The sequence below is a fragment of the Acromyrmex echinatior genome, chromosome 3 (genome assembly GCF_024713525.1).
Source record: "Acromyrmex echinatior isolate Ae372 chromosome 3, ASM2471352v2, whole genome shotgun sequence".
Lineage (NCBI taxonomy): Eukaryota > Metazoa > Arthropoda > Insecta > Hymenoptera > Formicidae > Acromyrmex > Acromyrmex echinatior.
Window position 1 is genome coordinate 22557885 of NC_141854.1, and position 24869 is coordinate 22582753.

A 24869-nucleotide genomic window follows, 5' to 3' on the forward strand; every position below is an offset into this window, starting at 1 on the left:
CCTCGTATTCTCGTGTCCTCTTCGTCTTCTAACGTTGTTTTATAAGTAACAGGTAAGTGCAATTTTGTATTTCGAAAAAATATATTATTTGAGTGAAGCAGTCTTAAAAGTATGTATGATTAAACGATATGGGAATATGAGAAGCTCGTAATATTTGAAAGAGTCTGAATTCTGAGATGCTCGTAATAATTTAGAAGTGCGTTCCGTTTCACGCGTGATACGCATAATGTAGCATTTTATTCTTGTTCCTCGAATTGCGTTGCATTCGAGAATGTACATCGAATGCTTCCAAGAATCCTTTTATCCTTGTTATTCGCGGGGTGTTAAACAAGATAAATTGATATCTGGAGACACTCGTGTGTATTCTCGAATGCAGTCTTAAAGAAAGTGATACGTCATGCGTGAAACGGAACGCACTTTATTAGATTTCGAGTCTTGCGGAATAATTTCTTTGTTTTGTCGGCCTTCTACGGTAAAATTGTGAAAAAAAATACGGTAAAATTATAAACGCCACGTATAAAAATACACGGAAAGAATGATTTTGCTGAAATATCAAAAAATTTAATTGGATACAGATCTGAAAATAATTTTGTTTGAATCATCAAAAGTTGCGTTTCGATTATATTTACTGTCGGTACTGAAAATTACAGCATTAAGGTAAATTCCCAGTGATGAGACATGTATCTAAATTTAACTTGAGCAGAATCGTTATCCTTCCATGTACCCGTAAAAACTTCATCTTTTATATATTCGTTACAAATTCATTACATTCTGAATTTCTCGCCGCGTTACGCAGAGAAGAGGGTCGATACGTACAAAAAATACATCTGTTTTATTTATTTCGGTTCAGATAAACTTGCGACAGGACTCTCTTTGGTATCAAGATGTAAGGAAAGTTTTTTCAAAAATGGCAGTTGTTTAATTGTAATAATTCCGGTTTGTGTTTTCGTTTAATATGTATTAATTGACATCCTAGTTTTATATAAATATTCTAACTGATATAATGATATATATTATTCTCATATATATGTGTATTATTTTAGTATATTATTCTATAATAATATAAAAACATATATGCATATATGATATGTATAGTGTATAATTGATAAATATTGAGATATTTGAATGAATATGTATAGTTTATTATATTTCCAATAGGAAATATGATATAGAAACATTGATTACTTAATAAGCCATAGTTCGGCGTAAAAGATTATTGTTAATATCTTATAATTAATATCATTATATTATATTATAGTAATTTAATAATCCTATCATAATTATAATATTGATGATTTAATAGATACAACAGAGTTTCTCTTGAAAAACATATTTAATAATTCCTCTTATTTTATACTTATTTTATTTTAATATATTGAAATTTTATTTTATTTTTTAACATAACAATTATTATGTAAAATAGTAAATACCATTACTGAAATAAATAGTAAAGTATTTCTATTGGTATTAATAAATTATAGTATACATATATTGATATTAATTCTTTAAAAATGTTTTCCTGAATTAAATTTGATAATAAATATTTTTATGTGAGATATATTGTGACTATATAATGATAAATGATTCTATCAAATATAACATAAAATTTTTGACGAATTATTTAACTATTGTATTATTATTAATTAATTTGAAATATAAACAAGTAATTTTTTAACAAAAATAAGATAAAATTATTAAAAATTAATTACTTTGTCAAATATTATAGGTATTTCTCGCGCATAATCAATGTTACAAAGGAGTGAGAAATTATGAAATATAAAATTGATGCAGATGCAACACTCCGAAAAATCCGATTCGGGCTAAACAGAATTAGCTTGAAGATAAAAAAAGTCGTATTTATTTTAATATTTTTTTCACGATTCAAACTTAATAATTTTAAATGTCTTTTAATATTATCAAGCAATTATATAAATTTTTAATATTTGATGTAAGTGCATTAAAAAAAATGTTTAAATATATAAAAAGTTATGTTTATAAAAATTTGTGTGTGTTTGTGTGTGTGTGTATAGCATTTTTTTGCGAAAATCGATATTTCTTGATTTTTTAAATAGTCAATACTTTTTGCGGAAAAATTTGATAATTTTTACTTAAATCGAAATTACTTCAAGATTACTATATTTATTTTTTATTTATTGTTTAATTATTAATCATTAATTATTAATATATTTATATTATATTTTTCATAATAATTACTAAATTTTTGCGGACATGAACATTTTATTTTGTATTATATTATTATATTATAGAAAAAAACTTTTATATTAAATATGTTCAATTAAAATCTAATCGGCAATGTATTTCTTACAGATCTATTTCTGCGAGATCGGTTCTGGAGTTGACGGTATTGGTGAGTAAAATTTGGGGCATAGGAGATAGTTTCTTTTCACCAATATCATTATGGTTAATTGACTATATTTAGAAATTTTACTGAGTGCCTGAGTGCATCATGTTATTTTACTAACGATAAAAATGAACGATAAAGATAGAATGACATACTAAAGCACTCGAGTAAAGTTTCCGAACACAACTTATATAACAAATCAGTGTGATGTATTTCACGTATAGATTTTCGCATATGGATGTATAAATTTGTATAAGAAAAGTTGAACTAAAAAACGGTGTACGTCACACTTCGCGTTTTGGAAAATATATTTATCAGTAATGTTATGTTTAAAGTAGAATTATCAAAATTTCTGATATTTGAGATTTAAAAACTTAATATGGAAAAAGAGAAATGACTATACAAATTTTATAGGTTTTCTTTTAATTTTTTTTATAACATGATATGATTGATTATAAATTTCATGTTTTATGATTATTAGTAATTGTAAGTTATACTGTTTATTTCCTGATGATTTCTTTAGCAAAGATTTTTGTATCTATATAATGTCAAAATTGACGCCTGAACTTTGTAAATAGCAATTATTCTGGCGCGTTTAGATTTTATGGTATTTTTAGTTTTACTATTCCCGTTTAATTTTCCATTTTTATTTTTTTTTTAATATCATTATTAATCTAATTTCATTATTATATATACGATTATAAATTTTGTAGAATTAGATTTATGGAAATTATAAAATTTTGTAGAAATTGTGATTATTTTGGACTTGTTGATAAATTTTAGAAAAATAAACATTTTGTAAAATAAAGTTTTTGTACAGTTATGATATAATATTATATTTATATAATTATAATTATATATAAATTTGAATTAAAGATTTTATTGAATTAGTTTGCTATATAAATTTCGTGATAACGTCAGAAATTTTGTGAATATTTTATTTGAAAATTATTTTTCCATCAGAGATATTACGATGTACATTTAATGTTGCGATCTTTATAGAATAATTCTCGCAAAGAGGAATTATGTAATTGAGTTTCGAAGGAATAGCTGAGACAATCTTCGTAAAAATCGGAAAGACGCTCTTGCGAAGCAAAATTAAATTTATATTATATTACGTTACAAGAATTCACAAGTTTTTTATTTTACAATATATAAATGTGTATTTTAAATTTAATTTATGAATATTTTACTATAAATTATTATTTAAAAAATTTTAACATTTTTTATGTTATAAATACAAGATTTCGATGTTAAATTGTGAATTTCGCGCATCCATTGCACGTGAAGTGATATACATAAAGTGAAGTAGGATAGACATATAAAACTCTTTAATCAATTTATATATATTAACTTTGTTATATATATTAACTATATTAACAATTTATATATAAATATTTGATTATTTAATTAACTATTAAATTAAATAAAATTGCAACTCTATGAATTTTATATCGCATATTGCGTAAAGTGAAATGAATTGCAATCAACGTAGAATAAGACTCTATTATTACTAGACCGTTTCCGAATGTACTTGCAGATGCAATTGCAGCGGAAGATACATCGATGAATGCGTTCAAATGTTGAGATACGCAAAATGTTGAATGCGTCAATTAATTTTACAATTAGTCTATTCTTTTTTAGTTAGATTTTCTTGCATTTTATTGTAGTTTATCACTTTTTTTTTATTTTATAAACTCAAATATTAATAAAAAATTGATATTAGTTTGGAATAATATAATTTTGTGACTGACAATTTTGTGATTTTTTTTCTCGTAATGATGTGAAAATATAAAATATATACACGAAATTTATTTATGAATGTAAAGAAATTATATATACATATATTTAATATAATATACAATACATATATAGATATATTACAAACTTCAGGATTTTTCAAATATTATAAACAATTAAAAAGAACAGATTATACTGCATATACTGTAGTACTTGCATATTCATAATAATCACATTGACATTTTATGTTTTTTTAAACTGTGATAATTTTTATATAGTAAGATTTTACATAAAAATTTAAATGTATATTTAAAAATTGAAATATGTATATGTCGATGCACGTCGATTATGTATGTTCCTTCTATCATGCAATGAAATAATCTGCAGTCTACAATCTGCGGTCTTTCATTCTTTAAACAATGAATTGCCTGTCTGATGAAAATTATGTCGTATTATATAGGAAGGCAAAAAGAGATTTTATATACCTGATTAGCTTGTGATTCCGATCACGGCATCGTTCTATATGAAAATATCATCTATTTGTCGCTATTTACACATCGGTGTAAATCGGTTTTCCGCCGTAAATTGTAACGAAGCCCCATCACGTAGCTCGTCGAATTTATTGATGATCGTGCCGCGACGGGTAAAAGGCAGCCTTGCCTTTTTAACGACATACGATATCAGTACGGTGGCCCGTTAGTATGTCGCCTCTGATATTGTAACGCAGTATCGACCGTGCGAAACTCATCTCGCCAAGATACCGTGTTATCTCAGCGGTGTAATCTTCGCGACCCCGATCGGCATTGTATCTAGAAGCGTGGTGAACTCGACAAACTTTAATTAAATGCAATTTTAAGCTGAGTGTTAATACATTTCGCGTATCCTTGCTAGTACAGTTTATATGATCAATAAATTAAAAATAAATTTGAATTTTAGTGCGATAGAACCTGGTCGTTTACTTTTGTCCTCAAAACAGCTCAAATGTAGATTGTAACAATATTATGATGTATTGAAGTATTTTGAAAAGATACATTTTACGATATCTGTGTCATTTCTTTGGAAAATGAAATGGGAACGCGAAAGTTAAATTTTCGTATTTCATTCGAGATAGCTTAGTCGAAACTGATATAAATGAAGAAGTTATTTTTGTAGAAATTGATAAATTATTTTTTTCCCTACGACATAAAACAATTAATATATCTATGTATAATTAGACAATAATACAATAATTTAGAGATTTTATATTAATTATATAAAAATAAAAAAAATTTCGAAATGTATCAATTCTTATTCATATAAGCATTAAAAACGGAATATTTTTAAATATCAAACGATGAAAGAGTGTTTTCCACGATAAAAAGAGAAATAATGTTGTTAAACTATTTTTTACCTTAAACATATAATTTGTGATTATAAAGCGAGGAAGTCACGTTACAAATTGCAATAAACAACTTATGACAGCTTTCATTCTGAAAAGACTTGGAAATAATAATAAAAGATGATAGTCTTGGCGCGGGATATTGATAGTCTTGATTAATATTCTCATAAAATATCGATACCACCTGTAGTATCGGCAAATAAACATCGATGCGTAGATACGAAAGTGAGAAGTAAAAAAAGGGATATATTTTCTAATATCATTGGGATCACCTTTATCTCTCGTATCGAAGTACGACGCGTAGAGTAGACGCGCGCGTGTGTCTTCATCCTCATGGTCCGCGAGTCTCTTCTCACCCCGGATCCTCGCTTTCTCCCTCGTCGAAAAGGATGGTCCACGGTGGCGCCGTGTCTGGTCAAAACGGGAACGAAAGCTTGCGCCGGAACCGCGCAGATCCTCTCCTCAGTAGTTGCCCAGACGCTGTCACGGGCGTAGCTGGATGCTGGATCGTCTCTCTCTCTCGCGCGCGCGCGTGCCGCAGGGAGGCGCTTCCTTTTCTTCTTCCTCTTCCTCCTAATCACGTCTTGTGTCGCCCTCGCCATCGGCGACGTCGCCGTTGCCGTCGTCATCGTCACCGTCGTCGACTCCGATCGCGACGTCGCGCTCATTGACACGGCCCGATCGTCGCCCCCGAGAGCAAGGAGAAGGTGCTGTAGAAAAGGGAGGCCGACGACGAAGGATTTCTCCTGCCGGCGTGACCGAGGAGAAGAGGGGGAGAGAGAAAGAAAGAAAGAGAGAGAGAGAGAGAGAGAGAGGGAGGAAGAGAGGGAGAGAGAGAGACAGAGATAGAGCGAGGGAGAGGACAAACGGACAGGTGGACCAAGATAGAAAGAGCAGAAAGGTAGACGGGGAAGGAACGAGGGATATAGTTCAAGATAGAGACCGACCGACCGACCGATCAGTGGAGGAGGTGTTGCTCAAGTAGTGCTCTGTGTATGGTGCAGTGCGGTGCTGTGCTCGAGAGAGAGAATGGCGTGGACGGATTTCGCGTGTATCTTGCCGTGACGTGGGAAGGTAAGAGAGCGCTGCCTTACGCATTTCTCCTTTTCTTTCTTCTTTCCTTCCCATTTTGTTGCATCCCCTTTCGTCACTCGCCGCTCTGAAACGATCATCGGCGACTCGTCGGGTCGTGTCTAACCGGCAGCTCGAAATCTAGTTCACATTCCAAATCGGCTCCGATTTGCGACGATCGTCCATCGGCTCGACCGGCGCGACGATACATCGCGTCGCAACGCGTCGCGACGCCGTACCGCACGGTGCGTCCTGTCGCGTGCGCGTCTGACGCGACGCGTGCTGTTATCACTGATGGCTGTAAGTTCTGGCTCTAACAAGCATTCGCTGCGCTAACAAACCTGCTTAGCATTCACGCGATCTATCTATTACGGATTTAATTCTTCAAAGATCCGCGTATTTCGTAATGTACTGCTATACTGAGGAAAAAATGCTGTTGATTCAATTAGATTCTATATTACGGGCTGTCACTAACATAAGTGATTAATTCATGTATATTTTTTATTGACATAAAATGATTATTGAAATAATAATTTATGCCTTTATGTCAATAAAAATATACATGAATTAATCACTTATGTTAGTGACAGCCCGTAATATAGACTTTAATTGAATCAACAGCATTTTTTTCTCAGTGTATATGATGAAAAAATTATATTGTCACACTTTTTATTATTATTTGAAATCTTTACTTTTAAACAATTAATAGAATTTAGGCTCTAATGAAAATTGATTAAAGAATGTGACATGCCTATAGAGTCAATACGAGCTGATTATTAAATTTCTTTTATTCAAAATGACAATGATAGACGTTTCGATCTTTTAGGGTCCTCCTCAATTGTACAAATTGCTTATAGATAAAAACGTCCGCAAATTTATTATCACAAAGTAATGATAATAATATAAAAACTAGTCATACAGGAATATAAATATAATATAGTTAAATTATGCCAATTCTAATTATTTTTTTCTCTCAGTGCTGGTTTGCGTGGATAAATGTTCTCATATCTCAGTTTTGTCATATCCCACATGGATAAGCTGGTCAAGAAGGAATAGTTCGTCCAATCGAAATCCTTCTTGACCGGCTTATCCATCTGACGTATGACAAAATTGATATGAGATCTATTTATGTGAACCAACACGAGAGAAAATATGATTAGAATTATCATAATTTGATTATAATTTATACTCATTTTGAGGATAATTATATATTATTATTTATAGTAATATGTAGTTGATTTTATCATGCAAATATATACAATTAATTATTCTATTATTATTTTATTACTTTAGTTTTTTTAAACATATTTTTTAGTTATTATTACCACATAGATATTAAGTGAATATAATAAAATAGTTATATTCACTACAATTGTGATTACTTAATAAAAATGTTAATTTTATTTCTTTCAATATAACGATTAAGTGTAATTTTTTAAATTCCTATATGATTAGTTTTTATATTACATCTATTTTGTAATTACAAATTTGCGAACGTTTTATTTGTTAGCAGTTTGTATACTGAGAAGAACCCTAAACTAAAGTTGAAACGTTTATTATTGTCATTTTGAATAAAAAAAATGTTTGTATACTTGACTATAACTTGTACTGGTTCTTATAAGCATCTCATAGTCTTTACTTTTAAACTTTGTAGGATTAATGTGAAAAATGTAGTGAAACGAAAAGTTTCGTACAACTGAATCGTCACGTTGATACATTGCTATGACAATTGCCTATAAATTTCGTTTTTTATAGTAAAAATATGATTTTAACATACGATTTGCATTCATCTCTGCTGGAAAAGTGAACGTTTAACTTTTACTGAAGAAATGTACCGAATTAAATGGCATGTATACGATATTTTTTTTTTAAATTAATCAATTTTAAATGATTCGTGTAATGATTAAACATTTCTTAGTTTTTCTTAGAGCAAAATGTAAGATTACAAAACTGTCGACAATACGGAGCACAATATCTATTGCAAAAAGGATAAAATTTTTATATTTTTTATTATTTCTTTATAAGAAATCATATATGTTACATCCTGTGATTTCTAAATGTGACAGTAAAAAATGACTGTAGAGTTTTTCTTTCGAAATTTCATTAGCAAAATAAAGGAAGTATGTGGGCATTTCTGCGAAATACCATATAAATGCCCGCCTATACATCTTTCTGCATCCCACAATGTAAAAAAATGCTTAATTTCGCGGTTAAAATTTATGACTACCACCCGCATAGTCAGCAAATTTCACCTTTACTGTCAGCCTTTACCGCGCAAAGCAACGATAAAAAAAGAAAGAGTGCTTCGTTACAGTATTATTTATGAGGAAAGAACTTATTTATCTTGACGAGAGGGGGTTGTTGGTAGGGCTCAGAGAAAAGGGCCGAGACTCAATAAACGAGAATATCTCGATGTAAACGTAGTATGTAGGCGAAGATCACAGTGATGCTGATCGATATCTTCTCGAGTATAATCTCTTTTACGAATTTGACGTTCTTGTCTCTTTTACGTGATAAACACAATGTCTGATCGTACAGTACGGAGAAAATTGAGCTCAGAAATATTCATTTGTATATTTTTTCATAGCTGACAATTTGTCAGTCTACATTGGAAAATTGAAAGCCTGAACTATAGGCTTGATTTTTGCAGAAATAAGTTTATTTATATTCGATCCATTATACAGGGTTTCTCATTTTAATCAATTCATGTAAATATGATATGTAAATTTGAAGGGTTTCAAGGAAAACATCACGTAATATATGTATCTATTTTATTGGAAGAGGAGATTTTGCGTTGCAAAGAGGAGATTTTAAGATTTTTAAATTTTTTATTCTTCTAAATTTTGTGTATTTGATATTTAATATTGTAGCTTTAAAAGAGACAAACAATGACAAATACATAAAACAATCAAATTATATATATTATAAATTATTGCAATATTGTAATGTGTAATATATTTAACGAAATTATTGTTATTTTCGATCCATATTTAAAAATATATTTTTTATAAGTATAAAAATTTATGTAAATTATCAATCAAATAATTGTCAAACACTGATATTTACATATTGTAGGTATTTAAGAAATAGACGTCATAAATTCAAAATTTTGTATTTCTTTGTGCCAGATTTATTAACAAGCATAGTAATCTTCATTAAATATTTTCTTTATACACACACAGAATGATTGATATTCTCTTTATATATTATAATAACACGATCTGATGCAAATCAATCTTATGTTAAGCTTATTGTGATATAGATAGATTTGTGCTTATGCGTTATTTAGATAGAATGGAAGGTATTGTGTTTGATTAAGAAACAAATTAGACTTTACTTGTAGTTTCATTAAATTAGAGTTATTATGAAGAATAATCTTGTTGTGAAATCTGTATATCAAGTGATTTTGGAACAGCTGTTGAATATGTAGTTTTCGAAGTTACGTAATATTAAGATTTTTTCGTTTGGTTTAATTTTAGATATAGATTTCTGAAATAATAGCATGAAGAGAAAGGACGAATTTGAATTTGAAATAATATTTACTTTACGGATTTTATTAATTTGATTACAAAATTTAATAAAATTATATTTAATAATCTTATACGGATTGTTAGATTAACGTATATAATAGATTTTTAATGACTCAACAATTTTTATTTGCTTGAAGCAAGATTTGCCTGATATTTTTAATTTATTAGCGTTATCGCTATTGTTTATTAATGACGATTTAGATAAGTGCTTTAAAAGATATTGAAACATGATAGAGATTCCGCAATAGATGGGAATTGCATTTCAATTTTTGCTTTCTATATTAAATTCCGTGTGGTGGTTATAGGTTATTATTATTTCTATAGCACGCGCGATGCTCGTAAACGCTTCTTTAGAATTCTTTTTTATCGTTGTGCAACATTAAATAAAAAACCGAGATTTGTGCTGCTGTAAATCGTGCAGTAAAACGAACATAATTTTAACCAGTTTCATAATTTTGTTCAGATTTTATGATATTCCTCGTCACTCTCAGATTGGCTGATTTTAATCCACGTTATTCCACTACGAAAGCTAATCGAAAGTAAATTGCGTTTATTGAGATATCAGCGTAAATTAAATTTCTCTGAAATTGAAACTCAGATTTTCACTTGTCATAATAGATACGTCTGATTTTCAACGTTACCTGACTCGAATTGATCCCGAATTAACCTGGCATTAATAATAGAAATTCAGCGCACGTACATTTATGTATAGCGCACGTCTATTTCGTTAGCTTGCGTTCGTTGAAGCTCGATTTTATCTTCAAGGATACCCAATTCTGTGATTAATCCTTGAAATCGAATTTCAACGAGGCATCAAGCGCGCAGAAAATTATTAAAAATCTCGCACCACTGTACACGATTTCTAGAAAAATTTGTGTATAATTATTTCGCGGTAAAACTCTTACATATCGCGATTTATAATATTTGCGACTGAACTGCACGATATGCATTCCCGCGCATCTATTCGTCAGGCTCGTCGCGAAAAAGCATAGATACGCGAGGTGAGGTGATTATGGGCGTCCAGACGGCGCCCCGCGTCCGTGGCGATGCATCGGAAAATTGCATAGCCGTATCGTTGTCGGTACTTTTCCGGAACGCGACACCACGAAACATTTCCAGCCGCGATCTACAGCGCGATTAATTCGTCGCCGAGAGTTGAATGCCGGCTAAACGATACTCGGTCGTATTCGCGGCCGTCCCAAATTGACTGCACATCTTTACTCTCGATCTCTAACCATATTATCGTTACACTCGGCTCGATGCCTTTGTCAGCGACGTTGATAATTCATGTCAAGCATACGTTGCTGCGCTAAAACTGTAATCCCATCATGGGCCTGTTCTATCGAAATTTAAACTCACATTACGATACGCTGTGTACGCACATGATGCTCTCGCTTGAACTATTCTTTTTTCTCCTCTCTCTCTCTCTCTCTCTCTCTCTCTCTCTTTCTGCAGCGTATACATATAACATATGATGATGATAAACCCAAATGTAATGGATATATACATAAAAAGACATAAATAGCATTATAAATATATTTATATTGAAATGTTCTGCATTTTTTGTTCACTTTAGTTTCTAGTATTTGTAATTGTCTTAATTTCTAATGAGATTTGGCAGAATGAATGATATTTATATTTTATACAGAGTCATTATTTAACAATTTTAACTTTAAACTTATTTAATATCATAGAATTAATATCTTTCTTATCATATCTGTATTAAGAAGACAAAATTAATCTCTTAATTCTTTAGAAGTTGTTCTCGACAAACCTTCTGTTACCTAAAAACTGTGGTATATTCGAACATTACATCTTAAAGAAAAATTCTTGCGCGTATGTTATATTTTGCCAAATAACGGGGTTGTTCCTATTTTTGAGAATTTTGTCAAACTCAATTCAAGCATGAAGAATTCTTTAATTCTTTAATATATTGTTATTTTTATGTCGTTCCTGACCCCATCCTCCTCTCGTTCCTGTGCATTCGACCGAGTTTATTCGCGTCGATGATCTTTTTTATCTTCTTGTCTTTCTTATTTTAGCAATTTTCTTCGTTAATTGTTATTAGCAAAAAATCTGTGTGATATATTTATAATCTCGAAGAGAATATGCTTGCGCAATCCTATATGTCGAAACACTTGAAAGACTTTATTGGAAATCGTTTCTGCATTCGGTTTTAATAGTCTCTAATACTATTTATTATTCTATAATATAAGGAGAGAATTCTATATCTAGTCATTTACATCGGACGTCAAAAGAGACTGCGCTGCGTATCAAGCCACTTCTCTGTTCGCTTTTTGCCGTCCTTGCGCACGTAGCAAAAACTTCAGGGCATAATATATCAAGGTACACTGAGTTTATTATTATTGCTGTACATATAGAGACAACTTTATAATTAATGTTTATCTAATTACGTAAAAATCATTATTTATTTTTTCATTAACATCGCATTCTTTTATATAATATTATGTATATATATATATATAATATATATATAAAATAAAATATTAATATTGAAGTAATAGAAAATTTTTTAATATGATATAAAAAGTTTATTTTATAACTAGCATATTTTTTAAAGATTTATATACTGTAGATAATTATTTATTAACGTACAACAATGTTACGTATCTTTATATGTACGTAATTTTTTTCGACGAATGGAAATCAATTTTTTAACGACGTGATCGAGTGCGAAAATCACACCTTTCGTATTTCTGTCTAAAATCTGATTATTTCATATAGATTATATTTTGATATAATTATTTAAAGTACATTCTCGTAAAATATTTTGTGTGCTGATAGGCACTAAGTAAGTATAATATAATATAGGGTTTCAAGTAAAAATTACATAATAAACGTTATTTTTTAACGACATTCCATTCATATTCTTTCCATTCACATTGTGACGTATCTCCTTATTATTTTTTTATCCTCGTTATTAATCGATAAAAATCCATGTCATAATTTTTGTGTATACCGTTGCTTTATTAACTATTAATTTTGATTAAATCTTGTGTAGGTGTAAAGAGCTTAATAAGGATAGTACTTCCGTTCTAGAATGTTGCATTATAGCTATAATAAAGATGGATAATACAATTTAATCACTTAATAAATTATTGTGGTAGGCAGGAATCAGTTTTGATGGTGATGGGCAGAGAATTTGCTTCTTGCGGTACTGTATAGTATTGAATAATGAGAAATTGTGGTTATTTTCCTTCTGGTTAATTTTATTTGCGCAATAGTAGTATATTCTATCGATATTAATTTATATATTAATTTATACATTGAGGTGCGATAGATTGTAATTTGTTTATATTTTTGCATTTTAGAGTTACTTTGTGTTTATACTTACATATAATTATTTTGATTGTAGCTAATTAAATCGACAGATACTGTTTCTCACACGCAAGTTTACAAGAAGAAATAATTATTAATTTTTATCAATATTTTTAAATATGTCTTAAAAAAATAAAAAACAGATTTATGTTGCCTTATTTACACGTTTTACGGCAGACTGAGGCATACCATGGCATGAATTTTTTGCGATTCGCTAACGACGGCGATGCGCTGCGAGCTACTCGTTCGAAACAGCCAGAAGTTCGTAATTTGTCAATTAAGTTTCTCATTTTGCTCGGATTAGACCTTTGCACAGCAAATAAAGAGAACGGATCCCTATAACAAGGACGGCACAGCTCATGAATGCAAAAGCGAATTAATGCGATTCAGCGTTGAGTACTTCATGTTTTCAAAATGCACTCGACACCGTGCAAAAGTAAATTTTAACGAACGTCTTAGCTTGTTTCTTGTACAACAAATATAAAATGCTTACTGTTTTGTTGTGACGTGCGTAAAATATTTTTTACCTATATAAAAATTAGATTTGTTGATTGTTTCTTTTTTAAAAGCGCGAATTAATTTGTTACTTTACTAAAATATTGCGAGTGAAATGAAATGAGTGAAGTACCGGCAATCTTAGATTCTTAGAAGTTGCACGCGAAATAGTCTTCAGTAAATTCGCGCATCAATTTGTCATTTGAACAAAGACTTTCCTTCTTGATGTAATTTTCGTAATATTGCGAGCTAACGGACTTACATTTTTAGATGTCCATTTTCTCTAATGCTTGCTTTTAAAATTCTTTACGTGCATTTATCATATTTACTTCAAAGAAGAAAAATTAATGCCAATGAAAAAACTTAAAAAAAATGTTGATTGTTATATCATATATAGATTGGCATATACATTGAGCAAAAGTTAAATTTTATTAATTAACTTTTGTTTTGCTTATCGATTTTAAATTATGGAACAAACAGTACTGATATTTTAATGTATATTCTCTTTTCATCTTTTCTGAATATTCAAATTTGATTATGTTATTCATAAAATGTTAATGCTAGAAATACTTAGCCAAATATTTTTTGTTTACAATATACATATACATATATATATATATATATATATAATATATATATATGAATATATATATAATATATATTAGGTTTACCGTAATTTCGCGAGAATATTTGCTATTGCTAGGGAAAGACAATCGTGGAGATGTTTACATTTATAATGTTAAATGGTTTACATCAACTTTATGTCGAATGATTTTCCAACCACTTACTTTCTGAGTGCATTTTCTTGTATATGCTTGATGCCGCAACTCACGTACAGATCGATGCAAAAGAAATTGTTCTCTGCTGTTCGCCATTATAATGCAAACTTTACTCTTCCTCTTAACATCACACTTTTCTAGTTTCTGTCTACTTAAGACAGAATACATGTAGTCGAAGTAAAGTTGGAGTAGGGAATGTAAACAGGTAGTTTTATTTTCTTTAATTTGTATAGAATATTTCGAAAGTACATTATCTTTACAAGTATTTATATCTTTACTAGTATTTACACAGACGTTTGTAGATACATACATCATTTGTTTCTTAGGTTCTATGTTTGAAATTTATACGCACATTCTGGTGCACATATTTCAAATTATTGTACAAAGAAACTTTGAAATCTATGCTTGCATAAATGACATTGGTATCTGGTTATAAATTTTTCGCATTATTGGAAAATTTTTAAGTATTCTTCCGTTTTCTGACTTTTCTATTCTATGTGAAAAGACGATTCGCTGTGGTTGAGAGACTTGGAATCTTGCCAGTAATAACGGTGATTCGATCTGATAAAAATGGCGAAATGAAATTTAATATAATGCTTGGATGGTGAAAGGGTGTGCAAGAAGGGGCCGAGTTTACATTAGGTAATGAAATCTATCTTTGATGCGCTTCGATTAAAACTCTGAACTCAGCCTGTGGAACTATATATATATATATATATATATATATATATATATATATATATATGTATATATGTATGGGATTATGACGTCAGAGTCGAAAAATCACATACAAATTCTGTTTTTTTCCTACAAATTGTGTTTGTGATTTAATAAATGACTGTAAAATTTAATTAATCGTGGTTAGAAACCAGGAGTACATGCAAAATAAATATACGGATATTTATTCATGCAGAAGAATCGAAATATAATTTATAACACATTTTATGTTTTTGTCGATCGTAAATAATGGAAAAAAATATTCTATTTGATATATATTGTAAGAGAATATTACTTGCGCTTTCTCTCTTTTGACGTCATAATCCACTTTGGCGGTAGTGGTTCAGAGTTTCAACCTTTTATATTCTTCTTTTTCTTTTTCTTTCTTCCGTCTATTCGTTAAATATAACGAGATAAAGTTTTGTCTCCTTCATCGCAATGATCAAGAGACCTTGATTTTATATGTTAATTTACATTAAAGCCCGTAAGGGCGATATCTCTACGACTCCGTAAACTCATGCAGAAATGTCGAGAAATAATTGTACGAGACAATGCAAGATAAACGAATGTCTTCCCAACTATTATTAAGGATATATCATTCGGAAGTGTTTGGAAACAAAAGTGTTTGGATACATCTTATGATGTTTATGATTTAGAGATACGCGCGTTTAAGAATTATTTATTTATTTTAATGTTAATTCTTATATACAGATAAATATTGTAACTTTATGTGTTTTTCGATTCTGCGTATGATCTACCGATGCGAGCTGACGAAAATTAAATTCTCCGTAAAAATTATCCGCAGGCGATTAACGGTTTGATAAAGCTTTACGATTTGAGGAACAGTAAAGTGCATAACTGGAAATGTTGAAGAACAGAAAATAAGTCGATGCTGTCGCCGATATGACGAATCAATCATGATGAGTTCGCGACAACTATAAAAGTATGTGCATTAACAGACGCCAACATTTATTTTTCTCATTTATGCACATATTTAATATATTTAGAGTTTGTTAAACTTATCAAATGCTCTTCCAACGAAAAAGAAAAACTTAATGTTCCGAAGAGTGCCAATATTTTTATGAAACTTATTATTAAATAATAATTGACTTTTGGATCTTTAAATTTTAAGAATAAACAGATAATAAATTTTATTCTTTTTATCTTCAAGTTGATTCCAGATTAACAGAAATATCGTTTAAGGTTTAATTATCGGAATATTTAATATTGGAAATTGGAAAGATAAACGTGACTTTCATTTTTAGTAGGGAAAAATCGATATTACATTTGGCAAGAAATCAATGTTTAGAAAGACGGTAGATTGAGTCTGCTCTCAATTTAATAAGTATTGAATCTTTTTTATGATATTTAATAAAAATTTCGCTAATATGTTCGCTGTTGTGTGATTAGAAAAAGTTTTTATCTAAATATTTCTGCGATCTCGTATGGATTAAAATAAAGTAATAATATTCAATAATTATTGATAAGCTATATATATAAAATCTATTATTTTAAATTATAATTGAATTTCTCATTATGATGTGGCATTTAAGTTGTTTAAAAATAAGCTATTAAATTAAAATCAATTTTAAAATCCCTAATAAAAATATAAGATTTATAAATTGCTTCATACATAAGATTTTATTAAGTTTTTCAATTTCGATATGAAAATTAGGCTTTACATTGATATAATTCAGCTCAATATATATTTGCATGTATTTGGAATTAAAATTTAAATTTATTTGTAGTTATTAAAGTATAAAGTTTTATTCAAATTTTTAAAAACAAATTTGTTTTGCGCAAGTAAAGAATACTATTTGATACATTTTTTTTTTAAATCGTTTATCTAAAAATGCATTTTTTTTTATAAGTGAGGCACGAGTTTTAAAGTACCAATTTTTTCTTATTTTCTGATTAGATTACTGAATTACTTATTACTTATTTCTCGAAGTAAGGTAGACGGTTGCAACGCACATAAACTTATATTTGCTGTCAAGAAAGAAAAAAAATTTATTATAAAAAAGTTTATTACTGATACATCATTATTACGACAGTTCGAAAAATAAAATTGATCTTTATTAGGATTATCGATACAAAATGGGTGAAAGGTTATGATAGGATTCAGGATAGTTGGTAGTATAATCCTTGATAAATTGCAAGTTATTATTTTCGAGAGAGGACGATTCTCTTTCCGTATCCTCTCTGATCGAATTTTTTCCATTTATACTTTTCCTTATTTCCCGTTCGGTGACCCAACTCGACTAAACTAACAGTTGTCATTTAGCGAGACAAACGGCGAATCGAGTAAACGTCACCGTTTCATTGCTCCTGGGGAATAAGTTTAGCCCTTTCGCGTTACAGATATTTCGCCCGGCATGCGATTGTTCGAGCAAATAGAATTGTGACTGCTATGCGCACTCGTCAATAGCGTTGCAAACAGTTGGATTGCAACTTTTTCACGAAGCACTGTATCGATAATATCGGTTTGCATATCTAGAATGTAAATTAACTTAAACAAACGTGTATTTGCATGAATATGTGAACATATTTTAATATAATTCGTTCTGTGCGTATCGTTATTTGCATTCGAATCGGAATGTTCAACGATAAACACCGATGGTGATATGCATATTGACATCCAATTAATCGTTATTATTTACATTACGCTCGATATCATCAGCGCAGAAAAGCGATCTTAGATCTTATGCTCGTTTCTATCAATGTAATTTAATTTTAATCTTGATTCAACTAACTCTTCATCTTTTTCTAGTTCTAAGAATTAGAAAAATATAAAGAGCAAGTTAAATCGAAATTAAAATTACTCTACATCGGTAGAAACCTTAGTCAATAAAACATGATGCGGGTTTTGATGCTCAAAATGTCTGTTTCGGTTGATTAAGAGAATCGTGAGGCTCGATATTAAGCCGAGGAAGTCGAAATACAGCCCCAAGATATCCGCTTTTGAGCGACTAATGATTTACATAATGTATACAGGATGCAAATTTAACTACATCAACGACACCCTTGTCTCCCTCGCGCAAAATAGGAATCCAGCCGAGCGAGTGACTTGCGGGGACCGGCAAAATTTTCCGCGGAAATTTCCAAACGATGGAGCGATCCGATTCGCGATGTCCTTAAGCGTCTATTTAAGTGTCAGTTCGGTGGAACGCGTCGTTTCTCGATACACGATATCAGACAATTAGCATTTTTAACGTTTAGGACGTGATATGCAGGTTGGATATGTGTTTATTATTCAAATGGTAGATATTGTTTTATTTCTCATGTGATAATATCATATGTTTATCATTTAAGTTGTAGGTATTATTTTATATTATAAAATAATAATATATGTTTATCGTTTAAATAGCAAGTATTATTCTGCATCTCATATAATAATAGTACTGGATATTGCTATTAAGGGATGCTACTATTACTTGATAATACTGATACTAAATAAACTTGTAATCAATATCCTTGAGCTGCCAAGTGCAGTTTAGCTTAAATAATGAAGCTCTAGGTGACATTTATAAGCTCCTGTCTTCTTTAAATAATAAGGTAATTTTTTTAAATTTGTTGCACAATTAAAAATTTTTAATTATGTTGATTATTATATATAACTTAATTTATTAGAATAATATGTAATTGTGTGTGTGTATGTGTGTGTGTGTGTGGGTAAAATGAAGTTCTAAATTCTAATTATGTATTTACATAAAAATTAATTGTACAGAACAGATATATATAGAATTGTTCTCGAAACTGTCCCTTTGATGTTATATAAAGTTTATTTCTAACCAACACTTGTTAGTTGCTCGTTACTGGTCTTCTTTTTCTATTATATTATTACAGAATTATTCTATCTTTTCGCAACCTATGACCTTTTTCCTAAAAAAAAATCGATCTTCGAATACGGAGTCCGGCCTTTGAAATTGTTAACCCATATTCTTTGGTACAAATTTTAAAATGTCAGAAAACATCGAAAAGCACGTAATTTATTTTTAAGCACAATCGAAAATAATAACGAATGAAATGACAATTGGTTGGCTTGCTTAAAGACTGAAACATCAGAGGAATTATTCATCTTAACCTTACTTGTAGCAATTCGTTCTCATATCACCATTAATTATTAATCATAACGCCGTAAATATATAAATGATTCTAGGCACGGCGTAAACACTTTTTATTTTAATCATTTTATCTTGATGTCCTCCACTTGAGGTAAATTTTAAAAGCAATTTTAATTTTTAGTTACGCTCTCCTGCTACATTTTTTCATTCTTTCTAGGAAATAGTCGTAAATGCTTTGTAAAATGTTTTACGTTGTACCATCAAGCAACTTGAAACACTTGCAAGATTGTGGTCATAAGTTTAAATATTCATCTTTTTTCTCTCTACCTCTTTCCCGCTTCAATATAGACTTGCTGTTGAAAGCAAGTTTACAATAGCTAAAAGACCATGGCTTTAATAAATTAACCGGTAGTGTGTACCTTAACACTGGGTGGGTATCAGTTTTACTCTCGACCTTTGCGATCAACCTCTTACATACATAATCGCGAGCATGTGCGAATTTGTAATTAGCGAGGAAATTATAATCCTAGTAAATTAACTAGTCTTATGTATGATCACACGTTTACATTTCTCCCTCAAGACTCGTGTCCTGGATGCATAGTGTCCTGCGCATAGTCTTTTCTCTTCTATTTGCACCACTGCATTATCCCAGATGTCGTGTAGTCTCTGAACGATTCTCGATGGCATCTTGCGTGTGAACGCACCTTCAGCAGCCTCGCTGCAGAAGGTGGGTAACGATCAACACGTACCGAGATTCGCGCGTGCGCGCTTCCCGTGACGTCATCAACATGTAGCCGTGACTCCGCGGGGGGTGGTTTTGGATATCGTTTCTCGATATCTGCATACTCGCGTGCGTCAGACGTGGACACGCTGACCGGCATGATACGCATTGTCACGCACGGGCACGCTTGTGTCGAACGTGTCTCGCTTTTTTCCTCTATTGGCGCGAAATGCTTTTTTTTCTCTCCCTTCGCATATATATATATATATCGTTATTGTCAGCGCGACCCGGAAGAACCACGAATCCCTAAAATCCCTTTAACAGATATTTGAGACACGATTTCTCTTTTTCGGCATACCTTTTATGCCATCTAAAAAAGAATTTTATATATGAAATCGATTGTGCTACTACGAATTGTGTGATGGTTTAATTTTATGCTATAGTAAATATTGATGTAAATTGACAAGCTGCTTTTGTTTGATTAAATGAATAGAGAGAATATAAACTATGTATAACGTCAGTTTAGAAATATATATATATATAACGGAATATAGTTTCTAATTATACGCGCTAAAACAATAATAATAATTTAGTAATAGATGAACGATAATACTGGATTAAATCTTTTAATATTTTTGCTCTTATAAAATGGAATATAATAAAGTATTATTCTATTTTATTCTATATTATTTAAATCTTAGATTAAAAATTTCTCAAGAAACTTCATAGAAATATTTTAATGAAATACTAAAATATATTATTTAAATGTAAGAAACTACGATGATTGTGTAAAAATATAAAATATACGCACATACAAAATCAAAATAGATGTAGTAATATAAATCATAAAGATATATACATACATGTATATATACATACATAATTAGTATAGATAAAAGTATATAACGATAAATATAAACTAGAATAAAATAATGTAAAATTCAAATATTAGCATAATTATAATAATATAATCGAAGAACAGTATATTTAATAAAAGATTGACTTATTTTTTTTTATAAACTATAAACCTATTAAAAAGCATATTTTATAGATAACCTCGTTTAAATCATTTTATAGTTAGTGATATTTTAGTCTGTTACTTCGGTTACTTTTTATCGATCGTTAACTATATCATAGATAAAGATGGTACCCATTAACCGCAGGTGTTCGCGTCTGATAATTGTTTTAATTTATGAATCGTGCGACAAAGGAAATTTGATGGTATGATGATCATGCTGGTGTAGACCGAAATAAAAAAAATATAGAACTATATCTAATATTGCCGATATTGACAAGAATAAAACAAAAAATATTGAAGGATATTAATCAAAACTTCAAATTTACCAGTAAAATATACTTACGCTTTTTCAGTATGTACCTTTTCTCTTAATAGAAATGTTGTAAACGGTTAACTTATAACGTTTTAATTTAATTTTTCATAGAAAAGCCAAAATATGTGTATAGTACTTGCGAGAAATTTGCGAAGAGATGGCATTTTATAAAATTAGAATAAAAATATTTTAAACAATAAGAATAATTTAAAAATATTTTAATTAAATAATGTTTACACGTGAAATATCCCCAAAAATAAACATATATATATATATATATATATATATATATATATATATGCAGTATACTTGATGCGAATGAATTTTTTCTTATATTTCATTCCATGACTATAAATCCTTCCGCAGAAGAATAATTGCTAGATAAAAGGAAAGAAAGGTCGCCGAGAATCGCTTCTGTTATCTGATTGGTAATTATTATAGCGAGCATGATGGGAAACGAAGATGTTTCCTGAAGTTGCGATGATAAGTACTCGCCGAATTAGGTAATTGGAATTATCGAATTTACTATTAGTGACCAATGAAATAAAGAGTAAAAATCAATGGATTGAGATAGTTTGACATGCGCATATAAAAATTTTTGTAAATTATGATTTGAGTAAATTGCAAGCAATTTAATAGCCCTGTTGTTATGAGATTTTCATTTTTATAATTATATAACGTTAATATAATTATAAATATAATATAAAATTTATATATATATATAATATATAATCTATCTTTTGTAAGGTCAATATTTAATAGGTAAAAATTAAAATGTATTGTTATAAATTTATATTAGATTTACACTTTAGAATCTCTTTTGAAATAGTAAGAGTCTCTATACTTTCGATCTGTTATGATAAAAAAATTCTAGGGGAATTAATGAATTTTATCATTAGTAATTTACGTAAAACATGAAATTCAGGGACTGCAACGAACTTTCGTCAACAGTGTCATATCCGACAGTAACTTTGCCCGGAGACCGCGTGTTAAGCTGACTAAACAAAGGCGTATAAAAGGCAGATGTATCTCAGGAAAGTTGGATTCGGTCGATAAATTTGTGCTAAATACGCCGACGACGCGGATTATACCTCGACAATTAGGAAGTTCCTAGGGCACAAATGGAACTCTTGTTCGCATTTAATGTCTCTGCGAGGCAGATCGCAGAGGTCAACGAGTTTGTCTCTCGAAGTGTTGCCGAGAAACACTGTTAGTAAAGTTGCACAAACGAAAATATAAGATACAACATTTGAATTGTGTACATATACATACATATATGTGTGTGTGTGTGTGTGTGTGTGTGTGTGTGTGTGTGTGTGTGTGTGTGTGTGTGTATGTATAATTTAAATATTGTATATAAGTTTCACAGTTCATTCTGGCATAAATTCCCATTTCAAGCTTATAAAGCCCGGTTTGAGAGTTTTAAAAGACGAGCAATGTGGCGAGGCAATGTGGCAAACAAAATTCTGTTTTATGTATATACTTGATTGCATCTCACAACTTAATTTAATAAAAAATATTCTTAAGTTTTATCTATAATGTTAAAACTGTTATAATTTATTTATCTTGAATTCTAGAGAATTCTTTAGAAAAATTCTAAAAATATCTTAAGATATATATTTTTTAATATCTTTTATTTTTTTTTATTATAATAATTAACATATATTGTTAAGTTGTGTATTATTTTAATTTTTTAAAATATATTTTTAGCATAATATCCCAATTTAATTTATTTCTGTCGGACCAAATATATACTCTCCTTTCCTTTTTCACTAATCGCCTTTTATTAATTATATCACATTATTTTAACCTAATTTGTGCTTGGCATATGCTCCATTTATCCATTTCATAATTTTGTTAAATAATTTTAAAAGATTGTAGTTTGTGTTATCCGTAAACGAAGCGGAAAGAGTTAATATTATTTTAAATATCACTTCTTTATTTCATTGAGATCAAAGCATCTTCATTGAAAATAAAATCTGGCAATAGCTATTAAATATTGAATGAAATAATACCAATTAAATTTTCAGTTAACATAAAAAATAATGCTACTTTTTTGAATATTTAATATTATCAAACGATTATTATGAAATAAGAGGCTTCTACCAGGTCATTACAATAAACGAGCTTTAAAAGATGTAAATATTAAACTTTTATTATTCTTGTTCTATCATTTCACGGGGAAACTGGTAGAAGTCCCTTATTTTATTGTTTGAAATATACGAGCGGTTTATCTAATATATTTCTATTGTAATTAATTATATTATTATGTTTGATTGTGATGGTAACCGAATATTTGATTGGTATTATTTCACTTAACATTTGGTAGTTATTACCAGACTCTATTTTTCAGTGTAACAGTTTACTCTGAGGAAAACGTATGTTTTCTATTCATGCTGTTTTTCCGGTATTACCGATATCTTTCTCGTTTTCGTGCTTCGCATAAAATTGATGGTGTAATATATAAGTACTGAGAGTAGAGAGATCTCAGTAGAAAAATCTTTTCATTCATTGTCTCTCTTGTGTCCGCGGTACTTTTATCATATGTTTTACATTCTTCATATTCGGTGCAAAAAGATTAAATTAAACGAATTCAATGATGTAGTATATCAGTCATTACAATCGCTTTCACGAGAAAAATAATTTTGTTATGAATGCAAAAGGTGTACAAAATCAAATTTGTTTGCTGTTTGTAACAAACAAATTTGCATATTTTATATTTGTTGCAACTAATTTTTTTTTGTAGCAAGTACAAAAAAAAGTGTTACAACTATAAATAATTTTGCGATTTCTATATTTGCAAATAGAATTTGCCGTGATAGGCATAGGATTAACATCTATAGCAATGTTTTTCTCTGTGTTCTTTCGTATTATGATCACGTATTCATACCTCTATTTTGTTAATAAATACAAGTTTCTCTTATTAATTATAATCTTATTAATATTAGTTGTCGAGACGGTCCGTTCGACAGGCCACTTGGCTGGGAATGTCCTTTGCCTATCTATCAGTGAGCAGGGAGTGGACGAATGTCAACAGGCCTCACCCGCTGGGGCAAACACTGTTCAAGGCTTTGCCTCGCTTCAGCTTCTGAGCGTCTAACCGCGAGCTTGTTTGATTAGAGACCCGTTAACGCTACTACCTGACGCGAGCATTGCTCCGCTAATATTAAAGTTCGAAGGTTAAGCAATAGCCTCTCGCCGAGGGGAGGCTAGTAGTTACTGCTTATTTCTGCATGCAACGGACGGCGTGTCTCGATTTATAAGTTTATTAATATCGCGTGCGCCAGTTACGTTATGATGAGATAGGTCATGTCATTCCGTTTCAAGATTTCACGCTCGCGT

The 24869-nt window shown here is 30.1% G+C and overlaps 1 protein-coding gene across 2 annotated transcripts in view; it reads left to right on the forward strand.

Moving 5' to 3' along the window:
• The first annotated feature begins 5695 nt into the window (after window positions 1-5695).
• The window catches only part of Task6 (TWIK-related acid-sensitive K[+] channel 6), a 90715-nt gene continuing 71541 nt past the window's right edge, over window positions 5696-24869 (forward strand). For both annotated transcript variants that reach the window (XM_011051546.2, XM_011051547.2), the window contains exon 1: window positions 5696-6554. The gene's annotated coding sequence lies outside the window, so the exon portion shown is untranslated. The remainder of the gene's footprint in view (window positions 6555-24869) is intronic.